Raw genomic sequence first — 16,020 nt, forward strand, 5'->3', positions numbered from 1 at the left:
TGAGTTGGTGGTCGCAATCTCCCTGGGTAGGAATTACCTTTTACCTACTTCTTCCCTAATCTTGGCAGTTCCAAGCGGTTCTTCAAGGTTTATTTTCCAGACCACAATCCATTACCTTTTCTGACATAAACATAAAGCCCCATTGTCTAGTAGTTAGTTCCTAAACCCGAAATCATGTCTAGTTATTGTTTCCCTATTTTAAATATTAACTGATGGGGGCTGTACACAGGACTTCAGCAGCTCCCTGGTTATTTCAGTCATATTATACATATTAAATGATAACAGCAGGACAGGAAAAGTGTTGCTATTAATTTTGAGGGTGTTGGAGTGTATATGCATGTGTTTGTGCATATTTGAAAGAAGAAGTAGCTGCTAAAAGGGAGGTAGCTCCTTTAGTTTGTTCAATAGTGAGAAGGATTTCATTTGACTGTAGGAAGGTATTTTTAACACTGATATATTGTATTAGCACCTGGGAACTGCTGACTCTTCTAAGCGTAAAATCTTGGCTTTCAGGAGAGGTGAAATAAAACTAGGGCATATGAGCAGCACTCTAGCATGGCAGCTATTAACTGCCCATGGGAACTGCCAATATTTAAAAATAAAAAGGAAACTAATTTATGTCTGCATTACAGTCCTCAATCACTTTCTTTTATGTTTTACATTTTGTTCTTTCTCATAAATAATAAGCCTTCTTACTGGAGTCACAAAAAAAAGCTACACATCATTTATTACATGCAATTTCCACACACTTTGCTGATGAAGAAAATTTGTTATGTATTTGCCATTCATTAAAGCACAAATTCTTGCATTCATATTAGGGAATTTGAGCTGAGAGTTATTATCTTGCCTATTCAGCCTAGAGACATCTTAAATATTTTTGTATTTGCATGGCAGAAGGTATAAAATAATCAGTTCATTTAGCATTGTATGTTAAGTTGGGGTTTTTTCTGTTTGTTTTTTGTCTTTTAATTGTGAACCGTCTAAGACTTCTTTTAAAAAACTGCTGAAGAAATGTAATGTTTGTTCTTATACTCATTCATTTTCCATGAATGCACAACTAGTGCTTTGAAATCCAACATAGCTTTGTATTAGAAACCCTTCTAAGTGGTTTTGGAAAGTGGTAAGACAATCTGCAAGCAAACATATGTTTTCAAGTGGCACTCAACATTTCTGGCTGGTTGAGCTGCTTTCAGTGTCAGGTAAAGACTGCAAAGTATTCATGGTACAATTGATTCATACGAGGTCTAGTGTTTCCTAAATAAACTGGATTTATTTGTTTTTCTGTATATTCTCAGGACAGCTATCCTAGGCATGAGGTTCACAGTGCGTTAACATGGTGGGTGCCCCAGAGTTGCCCCAGGAAGCAGTGTGGTGGGAAGGTGGTTACTGTTTGCTGTGGTTTAACCCCAGCTGGCAACTAAGCACCATGCAGCCGCTCGCTCACTCCCCACCCACCCAGAGGGACGGGGGAGAGAATCAAAAAAAAGAAGTAAAACTCATGGGTTGAGACAAAGGCAGTTTAATAGGACAGAAAAGGAAGGGACAATAATAATAACAGCAACAATAACAGCAACAACAAAAATAAACAACAACAATAATAATAATATTATAATAATAGAATGTACAAACCAAGTGATGCACAACACAATTGCTCACCACCCACTGACCAGTGTCCAGCCAATCCCCAGGCCGTGAAGTCCCCCGGCCAACTCCCCCAGTTTATATACTGGTCATGACATCCCATGGTATGGAATACCCCGTTGGCCAGTTTGTGTCAGCTGCCCTGGCTGTGTCCCCTCCCAACTTCTTGTGCCCCTCCAGCCTTCTTGCTGACTGGGCATGAGAAGCTGAAAAATCCTTGACTTAGTCTAAACACTACTTAGCAACAGCTGAAAGCATCAGTGTCATCAACATTCTTCTCATACTGAATCCAAGACATAGCACTATACCAGCTACTAGGAAGAAAATGAACTCTATCCCAGCCAAAACCAGGACACTGTTCCTGGAGCAGATGATGTGACCTGCTGCCAGAAGTGCCTTTACGCAGCCCCGACTTCTTCCCAGGTGTTTACCAGGCACGTTACGGGCACGCAGGCCGTGCATGGGTTAAAGATAGGGCGCAGGTCGCCAGTGCCGGTGGAGTACCATGGATCAGTCCCCAGCTTACTGCTGGGATATAAACACGTTGCCCTGGCGGTGCATGTGGCTTGTGTGCTGTAAATTGGATGCTCTAGGTTTAGAGGGTTTGGAGGGAGTGATCCTGTTACATGAATATTGTCCTAGAGGAGGCCTTTCTGTTTCTCAGATCCAGCTGAAACAGTTGCATCATGCTAATACCAGCCATGTTTTATACTGTAAGTAAAAAAGGTAATGGATGTGTGTCAGTAGATGGATGTGTGTTACCAGAGAAGCGAGCCTGAGAGCACAGAGGAGCTTATGGAGAATTTATGCAAGATGACTCAGCCAACAAGTTGCTGGGTTTTGGTAGGGCTTGGGTTTTGGTGTGGGGGGGGTTGGTTTGTTTGTTTGTTTTTTCTTGGGTTAACTTTCTGCGAGATGAGAGAGCTATGTCATTTTATATGAAGGATTGGGAAGTTCTGGATCTAATGCAGTGAAAATGTGGGGAGTAACAGGCTGGACGTGGGGAAAGAAAAATAGGGCACCTTTATTTCGATAATCTTTCTTTAGCCATGAGGCAGATGAATGGAAAAGATTACCAGAGGGATGGTCCTTTGTACATGTCTTTGAAAAGTAGCCTCCTAGACAGAAACCTATTCAGGAGGTTTGTAAATACCTCTCAAGCAAAGCCAGCAGGAAGAGCTTTGTTGATTATATAGCCTTGCATTGTCACTTGAAGGCTAATGAACTTGAGCTGTTTCAGACTATATAAGGTCAGGTGAGGACTGATTTCCTAAAGCTATTAATGCCCATTGTGCTACTGAAGTCAGTTTGGCTTCTGTTGTTACATTATGGTAGTATGTTTGGTCAAATATACTATGTCATGTCAACATGCCTATATGTTTCCTAGTTCTGAACAGAGATGGGAGAAGCTCCCATTTATGCTTTCTTTTTAAGAAAAAAGGTATAACATTCTCGGAATGGAATGAGTTTACTCCACAGGACCATTGTGTGATAATTATTGCTCATTACATTATAATGAGCACTTGCTCTATTCATTGTGGAGCTTATTATATTTTAATGAGTGTTGTGACTCCCCTGCAGAGCAAAACTCAAGAATGTCCCCGTGCATGCGGCTCATTTAAATGGATGTGCACGTTTTGGGACTCGTGTGCATGTACTTATTTGCAACATATAGTTGTAATTTTGATTTTAAAACCAGGGTATTACTTTTCTTAACTTTGCAGAAATCCACAAACATGGATGCTTCTATACTTAGCATTCATATTTCATACCAGGTGAAAGATGAGTGGTTTTATTAAAAGACTCTTGTATTAAAGGACAGCTTATAAATATTTTGTTCCGGACTTCAGTGTATTAATTAAAATTAAAGCTCGTGAATTAATGTGATTTGGTACGCAACCCCCTCCAAATCTACAGCTTTCAGATTCAGGTTTATGTTTTTTGAAAAATATTAATAAATATTTAAGTAAGTTTATGGCATCTGTAAACTAAATAGAGGAACTTTAAAATAGAATTGGGTTTTGTCTTCTGAGGATCGTCGACACTCTGGCATCACTGTATTCAGGAAAAGGAGAACTAGAAACTGAATGCCATACAAATTGATTTGTAGGCAAGGTCTTAAGCCTGTCAGTCTGTCTAGTCAATCTTTGTAGATTGCTGGTGATCTTGTTGTGACACCAAAGCTTTTGATAATGACATTGCTGTAATGTCCACATACAGTGTTAGCCCTAAAGGGAAACACTTTGCTCTTCTTTATCATCTCCTGATGTTGCCACATAAGCAGCTTCAAAATGAGGCAAACTGTTTGAAAAATACTGTTCTATCAACATTCAGACTTAAAAATATGAGCTGATTTCCCGATGTGGCAAAGTTGTTTATCCTTTGTGAAACCGGAAGGACACCTTAATTTTCTTAGTTTAAAAACTGCAATATTAGTAAATTCAAACTGATAGATAGCTCTTTAATCAAACTGTACCTTTATTTTCTGTACCCTTCCTCTACTGTGTCACTTTTATTTGAACATCTTTTACCATCCACAGAGACTTGCAAGCAGGGGTTTACTGAACTTACAAGTACACAGCAATTACTTGTTGGCTGATACAAACAGTAGATAGGTAAGGGTAAAGCTAACCTGCTCCTAGGCAGAATATTATAATGCCTGCTAACTCAGATGTGGGTTCCTGCTGAGTCCCAGTGCACCAGACAGTTACCACTCAGGTGGGGAAGCACGAACCTCCGTTGCTGTTGAGGATGGGGCAATCGTTGTTCTTGCTGAGTTTTTGTCTTCCCAAATCCCTGCTTTTTTTCCTCATGTCTTTATACTTTTTCATGACTTTTTCATTACTGCCCACTCTGTATTTTCACCTCTGTCTGTATTTTAGCTGTAGCTACATTAGAGGTCCAAGTTCTTTGCTCCATTTTGGTGGAGTCCTCAATATACCTGACATTAGAGAACATTATATTTGGAACAAAGATGGACTTTGATTAGTGGCAGAAACAAAGAACTTTAAATGGATAGTTTAAATCGAATTTGGCAGCGTCCCTGCTATAACTGTGAACATATTTTGTCTGCAGGAAATGGTTAGCTTATGGACTGCACATAATGACTGGCCTCTTAAGCTCCCATCTCCCATATATCTCATGCCAATGACAGGAAGTATTGTATACCTGATGTGCAATTCTGCTGAGTAATTTTAGCAATTGCTTAAAAAGAGCAGAAAGGAAAGGATAAAGGAGATTAAATAAAGAATTCAATAAAGAAGTAAAAATACATCATTTAAGAAAGATTGAAAACTTTATTTTATATGATGCAAGAAAAGAAAGCCATGACTAAACCTGTTTTTCGCTCCTCTTGAAGTATTGTTCCAGGTTATTGTAGTAAAGGTGTCAATTAGAGTCAGCTCCTTTATGCCTCCTTATTTTTCTCTTTTCACAAGAAGATGTAGTTAGTTTTACAGGTTGCCACATAACGAAGTTGATTTTTTTTTTTTCCTCAAGAAGTTATTTATGCAGTAGGTATCTTACTCCTAAAGAGGATTACAGGCTCAGACCCAATAATCAGTGTTTATAATTATTTTTAGGATATTATGAGCAATATACTAGATACTGAAAATTATATCTATCTTCTGCTTAATGTTGGCTCACCAGGGCAAAATATATTTGCATACTGAGTTGGATCCCAACCTTGAGATGCATTTAGGTCCTCGGCCAAGGGCCTCAGCTTTTTGTTGGCACTCTTGCTGTCATGGTTTAAGCCCGGCCGACAACAGAGCACCATGCGGCTGCTTGCTCACTCCTCCCTGGTGGGGTGAGGAGGAGAAAATATAATGAAAGGCTCACTCGTGGGTTGAGACAAGGACAGGGAGAGATCACTCACCAATTACCATCACAGGCAAAACAGACTCGATTTGGGGAAGTTAGTTTAATTTATCACCAATCAAATCAGAGCAGAATAATGAGAAATAAAACCAAATCTTAAAACACCTTCCCCTCACCCCTCCCTCCTTCACAGGCTAAACTCCACTCCCGGTTCTCTCTACCTCCTCCCCTGCAGAGGCACAGTGGGATGGGGAATGGCGGTTGGGGTCAGCTTGCCACATGTTGTCTCTGCTGCTCCTTCCTCCTCAGGGGCAGGAGTCCTCACTCGTCCCCTGCTCCTCCGTGGGGTCCCCCCCAAAGGCGACAGTCCTCTACAACTCCTCCAACATGAGTCCTTCCCACAGGCTGCAGTTCTTCATGAGCTGCTCCAGCATGGGTTTTTCCACGGGCTGCAGTCCTTCAGGCATAGACTACTCCAGCGCGGGCTTCCCCACGGAGCGGCGGCCATCTTGGGGGGCATCCACCCCCCTGCTCCGGCGTGGGCTCCTCTCTCCCTGGGCTGCAGGTGGGCATCTGCTCCCCCGCTCCCCTCCATGGGCTGGGGGGGGGACAGCCTGCTGTCTCACCACGGGCTGTGGGGGTATCACCTCTTCCCCCTCCTCCTTCACTGACCTTGGTATCTGCACAAGGGTTTCTCTCATATTCCACCCCTCTCTCCACTGCAGGTTCCCCTTCTTAAGTCTGTTCTCCCAGAGGCACTACCACCGTCGCTGATGGGTTCGGCCTGGGCCACAGGTGGATCCGACTTAGAGGCGGATCTGACTTGGAGCCAGGGAAGCTTCTAGGAGCTTCTCACAGGAGCCACCCCTGTGGCCCCTCCCCTCCTATGAAAACTCCACCACACAAACCCAAAACACCTGCTCAACAGCACAGGAAGAACTTCTGCAATGGAGATGGCTTCTGTTGGTATTAACCTTCCCATCATACCAACCAAGGGGCTTCTCCACAGCTACCATCATTATTGTAGCCTGAATAAAATGCACAGAAAACATGTAGTCAGGAAGCAGGTCTTTGCAGCAGGGTTGACACTAGATGTATACGTCTCATTTTCGGATGTTGGATACCACCCTTGTCCCATCTACAACAGCTGTGACAGTAGTGCTGGAATCATCTTTACAGATTTAGGAAACTGTTCCTCCATCCAATTACTTGCCTCTGCCTTTTTTATGATAAGGATGTTTCTTTTTGCTATGAGGACTAAATGAATTCTGCATTTCAAGTCTTTGCCTGAATTGAGCTGTTTTGTGTTTGTGTGGCGGTGTTATGGTAGCGGGGGAGGGGCCGCAGGGCCGGCTCCTGTGAGAAGCTGCCAGAAGCTTCCCTGGCTCCAAGCCGGACCCGCCGCTGGCCCAGGCCGAGCCCGTCAGCGACGGCGGTAGCGCCTCTGGGAGAACGGATTTCAGAGGGGAACCGCCAGCGAGTCGGGGATTGGGACGTGAGAGGAACCCCTCTGCGGATACCGAGGTCAGTGAGGAGGAGGGGATGCCCCTGCAGCCCGCGGTGAGGTGGCAGGCTGTCCCCCCCCAGCCCACGGAGGGGAGCGGGGGAGCAGATGCCCACCTGCAGCCCGGGGAGAGAGGAGCCCACGCTGGAGCAGGGGGGTGGATGCCCCCCAAGATGGCCGCCGCTCCGTGGGGAAGCCCGCGCTGGAGCAGTCTGTGACTGAAGATCGGCCTGTGGGAAGGACCCACGGCAGAGAAGTTCGTGGAGGACTGCAGCCCATGTGAGGCACCCCACGGTGGAGAAGGGGACGAGTGAGGAGTCCTCCTCCCCCTGAGGAGGAAGGAGCAGCAGAGACAAGGTGTGGAGAACTGACCCCAACTGCCATTCCCCGTCCCCCTGCGCCGCTGGAGGGGAGGAGGGAGAGAGAACCGGGAGTGGGGCTGAGGCAGGAAGGAGGCGGGGGTGGAGGGAAGATGTTCTAAGGTTGGGGTTTACTTCTCATTATCCTTGTTTTGTTTTGATTTGTAGTAAATTAAATTGATTTTGTGTTTTCCCGAAGTTAAGTCTGGTTTTTGCCTGTGACCATAAGTGGTGAGTGATCCTTCCCTGTCCTTGTCTTGACCCACGAGCTTTTCTTTATATTTTCTCTTCCTTATCCCACTGTGGCCGGGGAGGGGAGTAGTGAGCGAGCGGCTTCGTGGTGCTTTGTTACCGGCTGGGCTTAAGCCACAACATGAGGGAAAGAGCCCTACTAACCAGACTAATTTTTCAACACTTGAAAGATGCTAAGTGGAAAACATTAATCTTTTTTGTATTATGGTCCAGTTGAAAGTTACCAGTTTTTTGTTATGTTTTGCTTTGTTTTTTTCCTTTTTAGCTTACCTTAAAATGACTGGCCTGTTTATACCTGTTATGTGTTCTCATGCAGATATTTCCTTTGTCTCTGTTCCTTAATGCATAAACGCATCCTTTCATCTTTATTAGCTTACTCTGCGAGGTGTAAATAACAATAACAAATACACCATTCCTGTGTGAGACATCTCAAAAATATTGTTATTGAGTAGGCTCCCAAAGGCCCTGTGAGACTGGCATCTTAACATTTATTCAGTCTGATCCCTTACAGTTTGCACTTTTTCAGTTCGAAAGACCACATAATTCTCTACTGCCTAAAGGCCAGAGAGATTCGTTTTTCTCAAAAGCAAAATGAATAGGTATTTTCAGCTACCTCCATTTTGTTTAAAGTTTGTCTTTGAAAGCTTAGCATGATGAATTTGAGATTTCCTTTCAGGCACATACCTATTTCTTTACATTACTTGTATTTTAAGGTTATAGTTCTCACTTCTTATTGCTCAAGTGCAGTAGAGGATTATTGAACTCTTCTTTGTCAGGTAGCTCCGACAGACTGCAATACTACTTTTCCTTTTGAAGACCTTTTTATACCTAAAGTGGTTTGTGGTATCTTTGATGTTGCCTAATTGGAATCTCAGAAGTGAAAAAATAAATAACTGAATGAAGAGGTGAGCTGCGTGCCTAAGGTTGTACATAATCTTATTTTGCTTTCAATCGTTCTTCTATTCATGCGCCTTACGGCCAGGTAACACTCTAATACTATTGCTTTATTTATCTGTATCACCCATTCCTGGATTTGAGTCTCTCACTTATCTGTCTCCCACACCTTGAACAGAATCTCCTGAATTTGCATTTGTCTTTATGCTCCCTCTGAATCCTGCTCAAAACTTTTAACTGGCCTCTTTTTTAATGGCTTGCCCTTCTTGAGCAGTTCTTTTTCAACCTGTCTCATCTACTTGTCTCACCTAGTTTAGGCTTAAGTTCCTTAGGACAGGACTACTTGTCGTGAGACTCTATAAATACTGTTCACAGAGACAGCTCAGCAGAAGTCCTGCACTTGGTTTGGCGTTACCCAGCGCAACACTATGGCCCAGCTGCCAACCGTCCTGCAGAAAAGGACATGGGGATGTGGTGGGCAGTGAATTACAGGCAAGGCAGCCATGCGCCCTTACGGCAAGGAAGGCTTCCCAATGGCTGGACACAGCCGGCGGGTCAGGGCAGGGGATTCTACTCTTCCATTGCAGCAGGGCAGCTGTGCCCACTTTCCAGTGCTCCAAAGCAAGAAGGAGGTCAAGAAAATGCAAAGTGTTAAGCGGGAGGCCACTGAGGTGCTGGAGGATCTGTTTTGTCAGGAGACGAGAGAGAAGGCACTGCAGGGAGCTGGTTGCAGGAGCAGTAGAGGAGCCAGATTCAGGCCCTCCTGGGCACAGCAACAGGGCAGAGGACAGTGGCCACAAGTGTCAATGAAGGAAAGTCCCATTGGATGTAAGGAGACAGCTTTTCACAGGGAGCGAGGTTAAGCACTGGGATGGGTTGCTTAGAGAGGGACCTCATCCCTGGAGGTTTTTAAAACTCGTCTGGACAAGGCCCTAAAGCAACCCAACCTAACTTGGAAGCAGCCCTGCCTTGAGGAGGAGTCTAGACTAGATGATCTCCAAAAGTTCCTTTCAACCTACATTTTTGCTGTTATTGTCCAGTCTTCAGTCCTATTTGCAGTAAGTGTTTAGTTTATCATTTGCTATGTTTTAAAAATAATAATGTGCTGAGTTCTGTGGATTTATATGGTGATTTCACAGGGATCAAATCCAATTCTAAGTCTTTAGCAATATACTTCTTTAATAGTCTTGACATGGAACTGCATTGCATCTATTAAGTGCTCATTTCTAGTCACCTTGGATGTGAACTCCACTCCAAACTTCAGTAATTGGAGAAACCAGATTAGAGAATTAGACTTACTTTTGGAGGATACTTTTTTATCTGCACCAATTATGAAGCAAAGTCCCCTTCTTCCAGAAATATATATTTTTACAGAGAGTTAACAGGAGTGTTTGTGGAGAGGTAAGAGCATTAGTGGACGGAAAAATTCAAGACTTGGAGCTGCAAGAAGGATAAGTAGGGCTTGCTTGTCATAATGGCAAGAGCAGAATTGATTTATAGAGTTCGATGTCTTTAAGGCCAAAGGAGAAGATGAACCTGCAAAGGTGAAGCAAAATGTTTATGACATCTTGGGGTAAGATACAGAAAACAGAGTCTGATTACCAGGAGGACCAAAGATCTGTTTGGCACTGGAGTAGTACCTGAAGGAAAGAAATTGAAGCCCTCTGAAGCAAAATGACTTGGACAACAGAGCATTCTAGAAAATAATGATGAGAAAAAGCTTCTTTGTGCACTTAAAATATTACCTTAATTTCTAAGATAACCCTCTTATTTAATCCTCTTTTTTAGGAGGGCAGAATTTAAAGTCCTCCTTCTGATTTCTCTGAGTTTAGAATTATTTTTTTGCCCTTGAGCAGCATGCCACTACAATTAAGAATGTTAATTTAGAGCGTGGCCTGGCAGAAAATACTAATCTGTAGTGCTTTTCTCAGTGGGTTGGGGCCTAGCTGGCATTAAGCAAAAGGAAGCATCAACCACCCTGAAGGACTGAGACTACTGCTTCACTTCTGTGTATGTTCAGTATTTTCCTAATTTCCAATGCAGCTGCATTTGATAATCCTAAGTGAATGCTACATGTGTAGTTCATTGTTCAGCCTTTGGAGAAATCTCAGACAACCTTATTATTATCTCCCCCCAACATATGCTAAATAGCGTAGAGAAAACAGGCCTCTTGCAGATGGACACAGAAAACACTGTGGACATTGCATTTGCCAAGATACCACCTTTTTCATTATTTGTGATCTTTTTCAAGGAGAATACCATGTTATATGTTTGTCCGCTTTAAGTTCTGTGGGAGTGTGCTTTTAAAACAAAAGTATTTTTAAATTATTTTGCTAAGTTGATTTCATCCTTTAGTTTTAATGTTTTAAATTTTCTTTATCTGGAATGTGAGACCTATTCTTAGGCAAGGAATGGCTTGGTATCAGCTTAGTGAGATTACTTTCTGTTATGATTTGCATTGTCTACTGTATTTCATCTTCTCACAAACACTATTGAATGTACCAGCTGACACCTGATGGAATGGTAATTGAGTTCAACTGCCAGCTCTGGCCAGCTACTTCAAAATAATCAAATGTTTCTACTTCTTGGAAGCGGCAAGTATACTGTATCATTTTTGCTGTTGCAGTGTCTCCTAGAAACCCCTAATTTTTTTTCTACTTTTTTGAATGAGAAAGGGTAATTTAGATTTTTTTTTTCTTCCCAGCAGAGAAATCAAATTAGAGTGTGTTCTATCCAGACAGAAATTATGAAAGTAGCTACTTCACTCTTACCTTTTCTTTCTTTTTCCATGGAAGCAGTGTGTCATCTGTTTGAATTTATTACAGATTGCTGACCCTGGAGAAAGAAAACATGGCATATCTCTGGTGTTTGTTAGTGACTACCTGTCTTTTTTATAATTTGAAGAGTTAAAGATGCAGAGTTAGCATCGCAATAACATTGCTTTGCAAGTGCCTTTGATATTCCCATCTGAAATTTATTATCTCCTGTCTAGAACCAGGCCTACAAACATCTCCGAATCCAGCTATTGAAAAGGGACAAAATTAAATTAATATTTCCCATGCTATCTCAGTAAGATCTTCTTTTTCATTTCTAGGTGTTGTGAAATGAGCAGAGAGTGAATTTTACTTGAACTAAGCAGAGAGGAGAAGCGCAGCCTTCTGGCTAGAGCACTGGTCTGGAGCCCAGGAAGGTGAATTCACTGTTTCCTTACTCGGTGCAACATAGCAATTTTTAGCTTGTGTAGCAGGCAACATTTACTTGCATTTAATGATCGATCTTGGTTAGATATCATATCCAAAGGGGCTGAACCGCTGCCTGATTTTGACCACGGGGTCTGTAGGACTTGGCAACAAATGGGCTCTTAGAGACAGGCTTTACACCTACCCAACTCATAAGCCTTGGAGGCAGCTGTTGTGGCCCTAAGATGACTGAGGAAGGGGAAGAATTGGGAAGCCCTGAGGTAAAAGTATCTGGACTGTCTCCTTAAGGAACCCTACTCACAGCACCATCTCTTGGTTGGATAGTAAATTTTAAATGCTGCTGGGTTCAGTAAGAGCTTCAATCATCTACTTCCTTGTATGCATGTGGCCAGTCCTGGAATAAGTCTTATCTTGTAAGGATATAGTTTTAGTAAATGCCGCCACCTGCCCTGTGAGAGTCCTCCTGATTTCATATTTTTACTGGTTTTGGCTATTCCATAAACATAAGATAGCATAGAAAACTGAGGAGTTCTGTTCTCTTTCTTAGTTCCATGAGACAGAGTTTTTTCTTAAAGCCATAGCCAGTCTCTAAGAGAGTTTACTGTTGCGTCACTGGTATTCTGCCACTTCTTCCTCTCATCTATCCTGCAAAACTTTAACGCTGTGGTCTGAAATGCTGTCTTCGTTGCCGCTGAGCTTGGTGGAAAGATTGCAGCTCCAAGCCTACCTCACCACATCCTGCCAGAAGTTATTATATCCCGTCTGACAGTAGAATTGCATCTGTAGCCTCTCCTTAACTTGTCTCTGTCAAATAACCTCCATTTAAAAACAAAATTTAATCTGACACTAAATGTTTTGACTGGCACCAGAACTGGCTATGCAGGCAGTTAAGCTAGCGGATCTGAGGAGGCAGGAACATGTGGAGAAGATGTTAATGAGGAACTGGGGCAGGTTGTGGATGGTAACTTTTTCACTTAACTCACTGTCAGCCAAAAAGATACCTAGTAACAACTGTGTAGTTTTAGAAGTGTGAAACGATGGGTGGAAAACTAGCAAAATATGTCATAGATTTGATGATAAAAATAATTTTTTCTAGACTTTCTTTTTTGCTTCTTGACTTGCTGTGATTGGCCCCAAATGCAGGTTTTCCTCCTCATAACATTATATTTTTATCTGGTGAGCAAGTGGGCAGTGATGCCTCAGTATGAGATTAGTTTTTATTTTAAATGCTTAATTTCAACTTAGAGAATTGGGGAATGAACCCTGCTTAATAAGCAGGACTCACTAAAATTAGCTGAAGATAATGAGCCAGAAATTTTGCTGATTAATGCCTGATGCAGCATCAGTGAAGTCAAAACTATTGCATAGAGTGTAACTCAGAAATAGCTTGTGAACATGTGCAGCAATCTTTCTTTGGCAATTTTTTGAATTCTTTCGAGTATTTCCTAGTACCCGAAGATTTGCATAATTGCTGTCAAAAGTCATGATTGAGCCTGCAGGTAGTGCAGTTGACATAATGTCCATTGAGTCTGAAGATTTATTTTTTTCTCTCCTCAGAAGACTTCAAGCCAAATGTTACTCTGGAAGTTTTGAGGCACTGATCGTGGTTGTTTCCAGTACTGTTGTAGTGGAAATATGGTTAAATATTCTTTGGCATACGTCTCAGAAATGCAGACTTACGTAGCAAGATTGAGTATAAATCTAGGTGGATGTATGTTTGTATGTGTCCGTGTGGTTATCTGTGCTCATATGAAGGCTTACTTTCTGGTAACACCCACAAAAAACATACATGTGGAAAGACAGAGGCGCTGCACTGTCTCTATCTCACCATATTGTTATTTTTTTAATAATAATAATAGCCCTTTTAAATTAATGTTCATCATTTATTTAGTAGATCTGTAGGAGTACTAAGCTCGTATACATAGTTTCCATGTTCTAATGGGCCTAGAGGTGACTCATTAAACAATGAAATAGAGGTGTTTTTGTAGCTAGATGTACCAGTCTAGTTATTAAAGAAAAAAAAGGTTATGGCCTACATAGTACACTTTTGAGACACTGTTCTGCTTTCATTTATTTTGTCAGTAGGTAGTGGTAACTGGTTGGAGCTGATAAAATCACAGGAGATTTCTTTTCTGGATCAGATCAGTTTTGTGCCTTAGCTAGCTACAGCACTGCTTATTTTTGCTCTTAGTTTACAGCTCTTCAGAACACAAATATTTTGCAGTCACTGTAATCACAGAAAGTTTGATATACAGATCAAGTTAAGTTTCCTAACAGAGAGCTTTTATAAAGAAAATCTCAAAGTGGTTACTGATGGTGCTTGTCTAGTGTTACAGCCTTATGGAAAATTGTAGAGGGAGGAGGATCAAGGCATTGATCTCTACTTTCACAGATTTTTAACTTTACGTAGTGTGACTAATTTCTGTTCCAGTGGTGGGACAACTTGGTCTGTAATGCTGGGCATCCAGATAAACCTGCAGAGAATTGGAATTGGGCAACATGCTGGCAAGTAGGTGACAAAGGCTGAAAAAGCATCTAACACCCAGTGTTGTACCTTCTTTCCTTACAATATATGTGACATATTTGACATGATATGGGAAGGTTCAGTTGTTAGATTTATAAAAGTACCCACAAAGCATGACCAAGATGAAAGGCACACGGAGTAGAAGGTCGTATTTTCTTCTCAGATGGATGGTTCTTGGGCTGTGGGTGGTTTAGCAACTAAAACTTATGGAAAAATATTTCTGTGAAAATCTTTCATTTTTTATGTGTTTAGAAGAAAGATTTTTTTTTCCTTTTCTATTATCACAGATCCTGAAGTGTGGCTGATTGCTATTGCAGGCTAACCTAGTCTAACAAAGTAACAGCTGAAGTGGTGAAACAATGCTTAAAGTAATGCCAAAGAGTGAAAAAAGTCAAGGTGTCAAAAATGTCTTCTGGATAGGTTAAAAGTTATTTTCAGGAGTGCATAAGTGGAAGGGAAAGAGATTAGGTCTGTTGGGCCTAACTCCAGAGTACAGGTTGGCTGTGAAAACTAGCAGTGCTCCACAATGACAGGGTTTTGTCTGAGAAATGCACCCAACAATACAGCGAGAGACTAAAGCAAGTCAGCTGGCTGTAGTTCAGATTTAGCCTTGTTGTAAACAGTTAATTATTTTTTCTTTTACAAGTGCATTGTTTATACTTACTTTTAATGTTACTATTTCTTTGTGGATTTGGGTTTTTTTTGTTTTTATTTAAAAAAGCAAAAGCATAAAAGGAATCTGGATTTGCTGAGTATGTTGCCTTGGCTCAGGATTGCTGGTTACCACAAGCAGGGGTTTCTAGCACACTCTCTAGAGTTTTCAGAGGTAAAAGACTTCATGTAGACTGGTTTCAGAGCTTGTATGAAAACATTATCAGAAGAAAAAAAGTCTTCAGGTGATCATAAGAGGATGCTTACGTATGTGCAAAACACTCAACAACATGTGGGAATATTTGGGACATAGAAAGAGGTTTTTACATTTCTGTAGAAGCTTCAAATGCTTAACAAATACCAAATTCCTCAGTCGTCATTTTTTGGTCAAAGTGGGCACGAAGGAGGAATGTAACTCATTATACTAGGACTTAGGTTGTACTGGGTGCATCTTGATACTCCTGGGAAGCGACATCTGTTGAAGAAAAACAAATGTCTTGATTAAGGTTAGCACTGAAGAAAACTCAAACTCCCCAAATTCCTGAAATCTGATACTGTGTGAGGAGCAAAAAAGAGAACTATGTCTCAAAATCTAAAAGTAACTAATAAACTAGAAAATACTTACTGTTTAGGTCATTAATCTAATATGTATCATACTGTATCAGTAACAGCAACTAAGTAATCAAAGAAAGAAAAGGAGGAAAATGAACCTCAGTGTATACTCTCACCACTGCGAAAAAGCAATTTAATACATGGAAGAATTCTTTTGGTAGCACTTTAAACTCAGTAATTATCTCAGGATTTGGCTGCAGTATATATCTATTTTTGGTTTATTTTGTTTTAGTCATAACTGCAAAAATAACCTGTGCCATAAGGAATAAACTTTTGGCATGACATTGTAGTATTTTAGTTAAAATTTTAGAGTAGGCCGTAGGACCTGCTATGCAAAGCTTTTCCAGGGGAAGGAACAATGTACAACTTGCTTCCTGGTATCTCTATGAAACACTTGTTGTGTTTAATAAAAAAAAAGTAAATTAAAAAAAAAGAAAAACCAAAAGCACCTCTTGATGGTTCAAAAAAAATTGAACGGAATTAATATTTTATATTAATGATAAATGATTTTATTACATATTTAACTATTACAAGGATTATTCTTCAATTACAGATCTCCTTTAT

The 16,020-nt window shown here is 41.3% G+C and overlaps 1 protein-coding gene across 9 annotated transcripts in view; it reads left to right on the forward strand.

The window, feature by feature from the left end:
* The window catches only part of CDH18 (cadherin 18), a 549,881-nt gene that overhangs the window by 302,772 nt on the left and 231,089 nt on the right, over positions 1 to 16,020 (forward strand). For 6 of the 9 annotated variants that reach the window (XM_052781123.1, XM_052781113.1, XM_052781183.1 and 3 more), the window contains one exon: positions 11,564 to 11,659. The exons of the other annotated variants lie outside the window; for them this stretch is intronic. The gene's annotated coding sequence lies outside the window, so the exon portion shown is untranslated. The remainder of the gene's footprint in view (positions 1 to 11,563; positions 11,660 to 16,020) is intronic. 9 annotated transcript variants of the gene reach the window in all.

Source organism: Harpia harpyja, chromosome 1, assembly GCF_026419915.1.
Source record: "Harpia harpyja isolate bHarHar1 chromosome 1, bHarHar1 primary haplotype, whole genome shotgun sequence".
NCBI lineage: Eukaryota > Metazoa > Chordata > Aves > Accipitriformes > Accipitridae > Harpia > Harpia harpyja.